The 8,167-nt window shown below is 44.9% G+C and overlaps 1 long non-coding RNA gene across 1 annotated transcript; it reads left to right on the forward strand.

The window, feature by feature from the left end:
- Positions 1–453: 453 nt before the first annotated feature.
- Positions 454–4,274, forward strand: LOC121856880. The gene is made up of 2 exons (XR_006087068.1): positions 454–787; positions 960–4,274. It is a non-coding gene; the product is annotated as an uncharacterized LOC121856880 (long non-coding RNA).
- The last annotated feature ends 3,893 nt before the right edge of the window (positions 4,275–8,167 follow it).

The following is an 8,167-nucleotide window of genomic DNA, read 5'->3' on the forward strand; positions in this document are numbered from 1 at the left end:
TCAGCCTCCCCCTCCCTCCTCTCGCTCCTCCTCCCTCCTCTCGCTCTCCTCTCGTACCTCCTCCCTCCTCTCACTCCCACCTCACTTCCTCCATCTCACGCGTGTACAGAGAATGAAGGAAAGAAATTAGAGTAATGAGAATTAAGAAGAAAGAAAAGAAGAAGTAAAATAAAAGTGCTATTACAATCCTAACCTAACCTGATGTAGGGTGGGTTAAATTAGGTTATGTTATGTGAGGTTAGGTTAGGTTAGGTTATGTTATGTGAGGTTATGTTAGGTTAGGTTAGGTTAGGTCAGGTTATGTGAGGTTATGTTATGTTATGTTAGGTTAGGTTAGGTCAGGTTAGATTAGTTTAGGTTAGATTGGTTTAAATTAAAATGGGTTAGGTTGTTATGTTATGTTAGGTTAGGTTAGATTAAGTCAGGTTAGATTAGATTAAATTTAATTAGGTTAGGTTGTTATTTTAGGTTATATGCTAGAATAGGTTAGGTTAAGTTAAATTACATCATATTAGGCAGTTTAGGTTAGTTTAGCGTTTGTGTATATAATAATTAGAAAAAATAAGCTATGATATCTAATCTTCATGGTCAATACATCATGGTATATTAAGGAATGATAATGATGGGTGTATTTCCCTACAGGGGACACTGTTTATGGCATGTATTGAGGGATGCCATCATGACCCGAGGTACTGGGAGCGACCACAAGACTTCAACCCTGACCATTTCCTCGACCAACAGGGGAAACTCCTCAACAAGAAAGATGGATTCTTGCCCTTTTCTTTAGGTCAGTCACTTAGGGGTCCACAGTTCGCACAATGTCATTTTCATTTTAGAACCTTTGTCTATACTAGGAATTCTCTCTTTCTCTTTCTCACCCTTATCTCTATTAGGAAGTCTCTCATCATCATCTCTCTCCATATCTAACACTGCATCTCTATCTCTCTCATCACACACAGGTCGACGTCAGTGTTTGGGAGAATCTCTGGCCCGCATGGAGTTGTTTATCTTCGTGTCGGCGCTGTTGCAGAGGTTCACCATCTCGCCTCCCCCTAACGTGCAGCTCTCGACGGACAGTGATCCCTCCAAACCTTTCTTCAATTTTGCTAAACCCTATAAAGTGATCTTGGCCAAGCGAGGCTAAACAAAGAAGCCTTAAGAGATGATAGATAGAGGATTCAATCGCTAGAGGATTAGACTGACAGATTGAGGATAGGATTGATAGAAGATTAGACTGACAGATTGAGGATAGGATTGATAGAAGATTAGACTGACAGATTGAGGATAGGATTGATAGAAGATTAGACTGACAGATTGAGGATAGGATTGATAGAAGATTAGACTGACAGATTGAGGATAGGATTGATAGAAGATTAGACTGACAGATTGAGGATAGGATTGATAGAAGATTAGACTGACAGATTGAGGATAGGATTGATAGAAGATTAGACTGACAGATTGAGGATTAGACTGATAGATAGAGGATTAGATCGAATGTTAAAGGATTTGGCTGATATATAGAGGATTTGGTTGATAGATAAAGGATTCGACGGTTAGATAGAGGATTATAACTGATAGAAGATTAGACTGATAGAAAAGGGATTCGACTGATAAATAGAGAATTAGACTTATAGATGGAGGATTAGACTGATAGATAGATGATTAGTCTGATAGATATATGGTTAGATTGATAGATAAAGGATTAGATTAATAGATAAAGGAAATTTTGCCTATTTTCCGAGACACATGTTCTTAGTGTTCACCAGAAGGCTTTATGAGCACCACCTTGATTGTTTTTAACTACAGGGTGAGCGAGGATTCCCTGTCTACCTGTCGTGAATAATAATACACACCTGTAGTTAGGTTGTTCCTCGTTATACCTACACTGTTATAAATAGATCAAGGTAAATAACTGTACTGGTAATAGCTGCAGGTGTACAAGGACTTTTGAATTATCCTGTATTATAGTAGTTTTTTTTGTTTATAATGATATGTTATTATAGTTTTGGTTGAAATTAACAATAATGTAATGTCAGGGGTGGTTTGTAGGTATTAGGGGGTCGATTTTTATGTGGTAGTATTCTTTGGTGATGTTCAATGTGTAATGATCATTGTGTGTTGTGTGAGTCTTCTACAGTACTTATCCCCTCGAATACAATGATTTAACTTCTTTAGTACAATGACTTAACCCCTTGAGTAAATGACTTAACCCCTTGAATACAATGACTTGACCCCTTGAGCACAGTGACTTATGACTTAACTACGATAATTTAACCTCTTGAGTAAGATGATCTAATCCTTTGAGTACAATGACTTGACTCCTTGACTAGAATAACTTAACACCTTCAATACAATGACTCAAGGGTTAAGTCACCGTTCTCAATGGGTTAGGATATTATCAGCAGAACAAAAGAATAAGAAACTTAATAATACGTAATATGATTCACAATCTCAAATAAATAGACAACCCAAGTTCACACCAAACCTAACCTAACCTGACCTGACCTAACCTAACCGTCCTATAGTGAGTTGGGAGCAGTCACATATGGTGACGCCTTGGTTGACGTTTGATTGTTTAATTTTTTTGAGGATAGTTGTCAGGCTAAGTCTTTTCTGTGGCCAGGTATAATAAAATGAATGCCCTATATTTTCATAGTACTCCAAAATATAGGTGTTATAGCAAAAAAAAAATATTACAAGGAAACACCAGGCTTTTCGCTGATGACATGGACGAAGCAACTCCACTTTTTTTTACTTTTTAGCAATTTAAAGATCTTTCTTTTGCCAGACCTGGCAAAGTGAATATCTGAGGATACTCGGGAAAACTAGATATTGTCTTACAATGTACACTTAAGAAAATAGAGCAAATATCTCTCGGTGTTAAACACCACGACCGTCGCTGGTAAATTAAGTTATGTAACCATGTTTTTCTTATATTATTGTTTTGTTTTTTGTCAGACGTGGCAAGAACAATGTATAATGGTCTTCTGAATGACCTGATATTGACTGATATTGCAGAATTAAGAAACTACAAGAAATCTTCCCTCACGTCCTAAATTAAGCACAGTGTTGACACCTGAAACCCACGTACCGATGAACATAACTTTCATTTTTTGAAGATTATCAAATATATTCGGAGTTCTTTTTGGCTACATATGGGAAGACGAATGTCTCACCTTCCTGTAGATACCTGGATATCTACATACATTCCAGTTAAACTAATGTATCGTTAAAAAGGACTTCTTTACTTAAGGAGTACACCCTATGAGAAGTATTATGTGCTGATATTGAGGCTAAGTCCCATCTCTTCTTATCTGGTCGCTCCTGTTTTTGAAACTGAGCTAATGCAACCCATTTCCTATGCCAAAGGAACTAGTATGAAGTAGTACGAATGAGAAATGACATATTTCCTGATTTTATATAGCAAGGACTAGAATGCTTGAACACAGATAATACAATACATGCTGCACCAGATTTTGCCGTAGGAAGTTGTCGGGTCGGTACACTCCTTGGATACAATGGTGTAATTTTTATTGGTGACACTCTTAACTACACTGTCTTTACTCTGTACTCAAGTCAAGATGATGCCTGTTTACAACAGTCATACCACGATTCTGTGCATTATGGGTAAATCAAATGTTTGAAATATCCTTACTAGGATATGATCCTTGATCTAACCTAACCTAAACTAACCTAGCCTAACCTAACCTAACCTAACCAAACATAACCTAACCAAACCTAACCTATCCTAACCTAACCTAACCAAACCTAACCTAACCTAACCAAACCTAACCTAACCAAACATAACCTAACCACCCAAACCAAACCAAACCAAACCTAACCTAACATGACCTGACGTTTCAAGCCAGTCAAAGGTCAAATATAATCCACAACCATATGAAATGAATTTTTCTCTGTAATTCTGGCTGTAATTTAGTTAAGTCTATTATAAAGTTACAATGAAACCTCCACATAACGAATTTTCCTCTCCATATAATGTAATCCGTGAGATGGGATTTTCACGTCTAATAAACCCCGGTATAACGCCTTTTCATCTTCATGTAACACACATTCCTCTCCATATAGTCCTATAAATAGAGGATTTACTGTACTTGAGATTGAATTAGAAATGTTTATCTAGCTAGAAGGGCAGTACATTCTTTGTTTGTTTGGCCTTTTGAGTGTAAATAATGTGGTCTGGTAAAGTCAATGTCCTTATAGAAGTTGTCATGACGGTAGACAATAACAGTAAATAAAACTACTTTAACAAGTAATATAAGAGACTTTTAATGTGTACCTCCATCAGTCTGTGCCTCCATTAGTCTGTACCTCCATCAGTCTGTACCTCCATCAGTCTGTACCTCCACCAGTCAGTACCTCCATCAGTCTGTACCTCAACCAGTCTGTACCTCCATCAGTCTGTACCTCCATCAGTCTGTACCTCCATCAGTCTGTACCTCCATTAGTCTGTACCTCCATTAGTCTGTACCTCCATTAGTCTGTACCTCCATTAGTCTGTACCTCCATTAGTCAGTACCTCCATCAGTCTGTACCTCCATTAGTCTGTACCTCCACCAGTCTGTACCTCCACCAGTCTGTACCTCCACCCAGTCTGTACCACCACCAGTCTGTACCACCACCAGTCAGTACCTACACCAGTCAGTACCTCCACCAGTCTGTACCTCCACCAATCAGTACCTCCACCAGTCTGTACCTCCATCAGTCTGTACCTCCACCAGTCTGTACCTCCATTGGTCTGTACCTCCATTGGTCTGTACCTCCATCACTCTGTACCTCCATTAGTCTGTACCTCCATTAGTCTGTACCTCCATCAGTCTGTACCTCCATTGTGCCTCCACCAGTCTGTGCCTCCCGTCGGCCCTCCACCAGTCAGTACCTCCACCAGTCTGTACCTCCACCAATCAGTACCTCCACCAGTCTGTACCTCCATCAGTCAGTACCTCCATCACTCTGTACCTCCATCAGTCAGTACCTCCATCACTCTGTACCTCCATCAGTCAGTATCTCCACCAGTCTGTACCTCGACCAGTCTGTACCTCGACCAGTCTGTACCTCCATCAGTCTGTACCTCCACCAGTCAGTATCTCCACCAGTCTGTACCTCGACCAGTCTGTACTACCTTCAGTCAGTACCTCCACCAGTCTGTACCTCCACCAGTCTGTACCTCGACCAGTCTGTACCTCCATCACTCTGCCTCCACCAGTCGCACCTCGACCAGTCTGTACCTCCATCACTCTGTACCTCCACCAGTCTGTACCTCGACCAGTCTGTACCTCGACCAGTCTGTACCTCCATCAGTCAGTACCTCCATCAGTCAGTACCTCCATTACTCTGTACCTCCATCAGTCAGTACCTCCATCAGTCAGAACCTCCATCAGTCTGTACCTCGACCAGTCTGTACCTCGACCAGTCTGTACCTCCATCAGTCAGTACCTCCATCACTCTGTACCTCCTTCAGTCAGTACCTTCACCAGTCTGTGCCTCCACCAGTCTGTACCTCCATCACTCTGTACCTCCATCACTCTGTACCTCGACAAGTCTGTACCTCCATCAGTCAGTACCTCCTCACTCTGTACCTCCATCAGTCTACACCTCGACCAGTCTGCACCTCCATCACTCTGTCACCTCCATCACTCTGTACCTCCATCAGTCTACACCTCGACCAGTCTGTACCTCCATCACTCTGTACCTCCATCACTTTTACCTCCATCCTCTGTGCCTCCATCAGTCCACCCCTCGACAGTCTGTACCTATATCCTCTGTACCTCCACCAGTCCCACCTCGACCAGTCTGTCCTCCATCACTCTGTACCTCCATCAGTCAGTACCTCCATCACTCTCGTACCTCCATCAGGTCTACACCTCGACCAGTCTGTACCTCCATCACTCTGTACCTCCATCACTCTGTGTCCTCCATCAGTCTACACCTCGACCAGTCTGTACCTCCATCACTCTGTACCTCCATCACTTTACCTCCATCACTCTGTACCTCCATCAGTCCACACCTCAGCTCTGTACCTATATCTCTGTACCTCCACAGTCCCACCTCGACCAGTCTGTACCTCCATCACTCTGTACCTCTCACTCTGTACCTCCATCACTCTGTACCTCCATCAGTCCACACCTCGACAGTCTGTACCTGTATCACTCTGTGCCTCCACCAGTCACACCTCGACCAGTCTGTACCTCCATCCTCTGTACCTCCATACTCTGTACCTCCATCAGTCTACACCTCGACCAGTCTGTACCCCCATCTGCGTACCTCCATCACTTTATACCTCCATCACTCTGTACCTCCATCAGTCCACACCTCGACCAGTCTGTACCTCCATCCTCTGCCTCCATCACTCTGTACCTCCATCCTCTGTACCTCCATCCTCTGCCTCCTATCCCACACCTCGACCAGTCTGCCTCCATCACTCTGACCTCACCAGTCCCCTCGACAGTCTGTACCTCCATCACTCTGTCCTCCCAGTCACCTCCGACAGTCACTACCTCATCACTCTCCTCCTCCACCAGTCCACCTACACACCAGTCCACCTCGACAATCTGTAGCCTCCATCCTCTGTACCTCCAGATCTACCTCTGACCAGTCTGTACCTCCATCACTCTGTGCCTCCACCAGTCCACCCCTCGACCAGTCACTTCCTCCATCCTCTGTGCCTCACCAGTCCACCTACACCAGTCTGTACCTCCATCCTCTGTGCCTCCATCAGTCTGTACCTCCAGATCCCACACCTCAGTGATCTGTGCCCTCCATCACTCTGTACCTCCACCAGTCTCCCTCGACCAGTCTGTACCTCCATCCTCTGTACCTCCCCAGTCACCCCTCGACCAGTCACTACCTCCATCACTGTGCCTCCACCAGTCACACCTACACCAGTCTGTACCTCCATCACTCTGTGCCTCCATCACTCTGTGCACTCCACCAGTCTCCACACCTCGACCAGTCTGTACCCCCATCACTCTGTACCTCCACCAGTCTACACCTCGGCCAGTCTGTACCTCCATCACTCTTACCTCCTCCAGTCCCTCACTCCAGTCATGCATCCCGTCCACTCTGCCTGCACTCTGTCCCTCCACTCTGTGTACCTCCTCCTCTGTACCTCCATCCACCTGTACCTCCATCACTCTGTACCTCCCCTCTGCACCTCCATCACTCTGTACCTCCATCACTCTGTCCACCACATCCTCTGTCCCTCCATCAGTCTGTACCTCCAACACTCTGTACCTCCATCTCTGCGTCCATCACTCTGTACCTCCATCACTCTGTACCTCCATCAGTCCACACACATCGACCACTCTGTACCTCCATCACTCTGTACCTCCATCACTCTGTCCCTCCATCCTCTGTCCCTCCCACCACTCTGTACCTCCATCAATCTCATGTCTCCTCCATCACTCTGTGACCTCCATCACTCTGTACCTCATCAGTCCACACCTCGACAGTCTGTACCTCTATCACTCTGTACCTCACCACTCTGTCCCTCCACATCCTCTGTACCTCCACCACTCTGTACCTCCATCACTCTGTCCCTCCATCCTCTGTCCCTCCATCCTCTGTCCCTCCACCACTCTGTCCCTCCATCACTCTGTACCTCCCACCACTCTGTACCTCCTCCACTCTGTACCTCCATCACTTTGTCCGTCCATCACTCTGCCCTCCCCCTCTGTACCTCCATCCTCTGCCTCCATCACTCTGTACCTCCATCACTCTGTACCTGCATCCTCTGTACCTCCACCACTCTGTACCTGCATCACTCTGTCCTCCATCTTTGTCATCCATCACTCTACAGCCTCCACCACTCTGTACCTCCATCCTCTGTACCTCCATCACTCTGTACCTCATCACTCTGTACCTCCATCACTCTGTACCTCCACCACTCGCACACCATCACTCTGTACCTGCATCCTCTGTACCTGCATCACCTTCCTCCATCACTCTGTACCTCCACCAGTCCACACCTCGACAGTCTGTACCTCCACCACTCTGTACCTCCATCACTCTGTACCTCCATCCTCTGTACCTCCATCACTCTGTACCTCCATCACTCTGTACCTCCATCCTCTGCCCTCCATCACTCTCTTCCTCCCCCACTCTGTACCTCCATCACTCTGCCTGCATCACTCTGTACCTGCATCACTCT

This window comes from Homarus americanus, unplaced genomic scaffold, assembly GCF_018991925.1.
Source record: "Homarus americanus isolate GMGI-L3 unplaced genomic scaffold, GMGI_Hamer_2.0 scaffold18570, whole genome shotgun sequence".
Lineage (NCBI taxonomy): Eukaryota > Metazoa > Arthropoda > Malacostraca > Decapoda > Nephropidae > Homarus > Homarus americanus.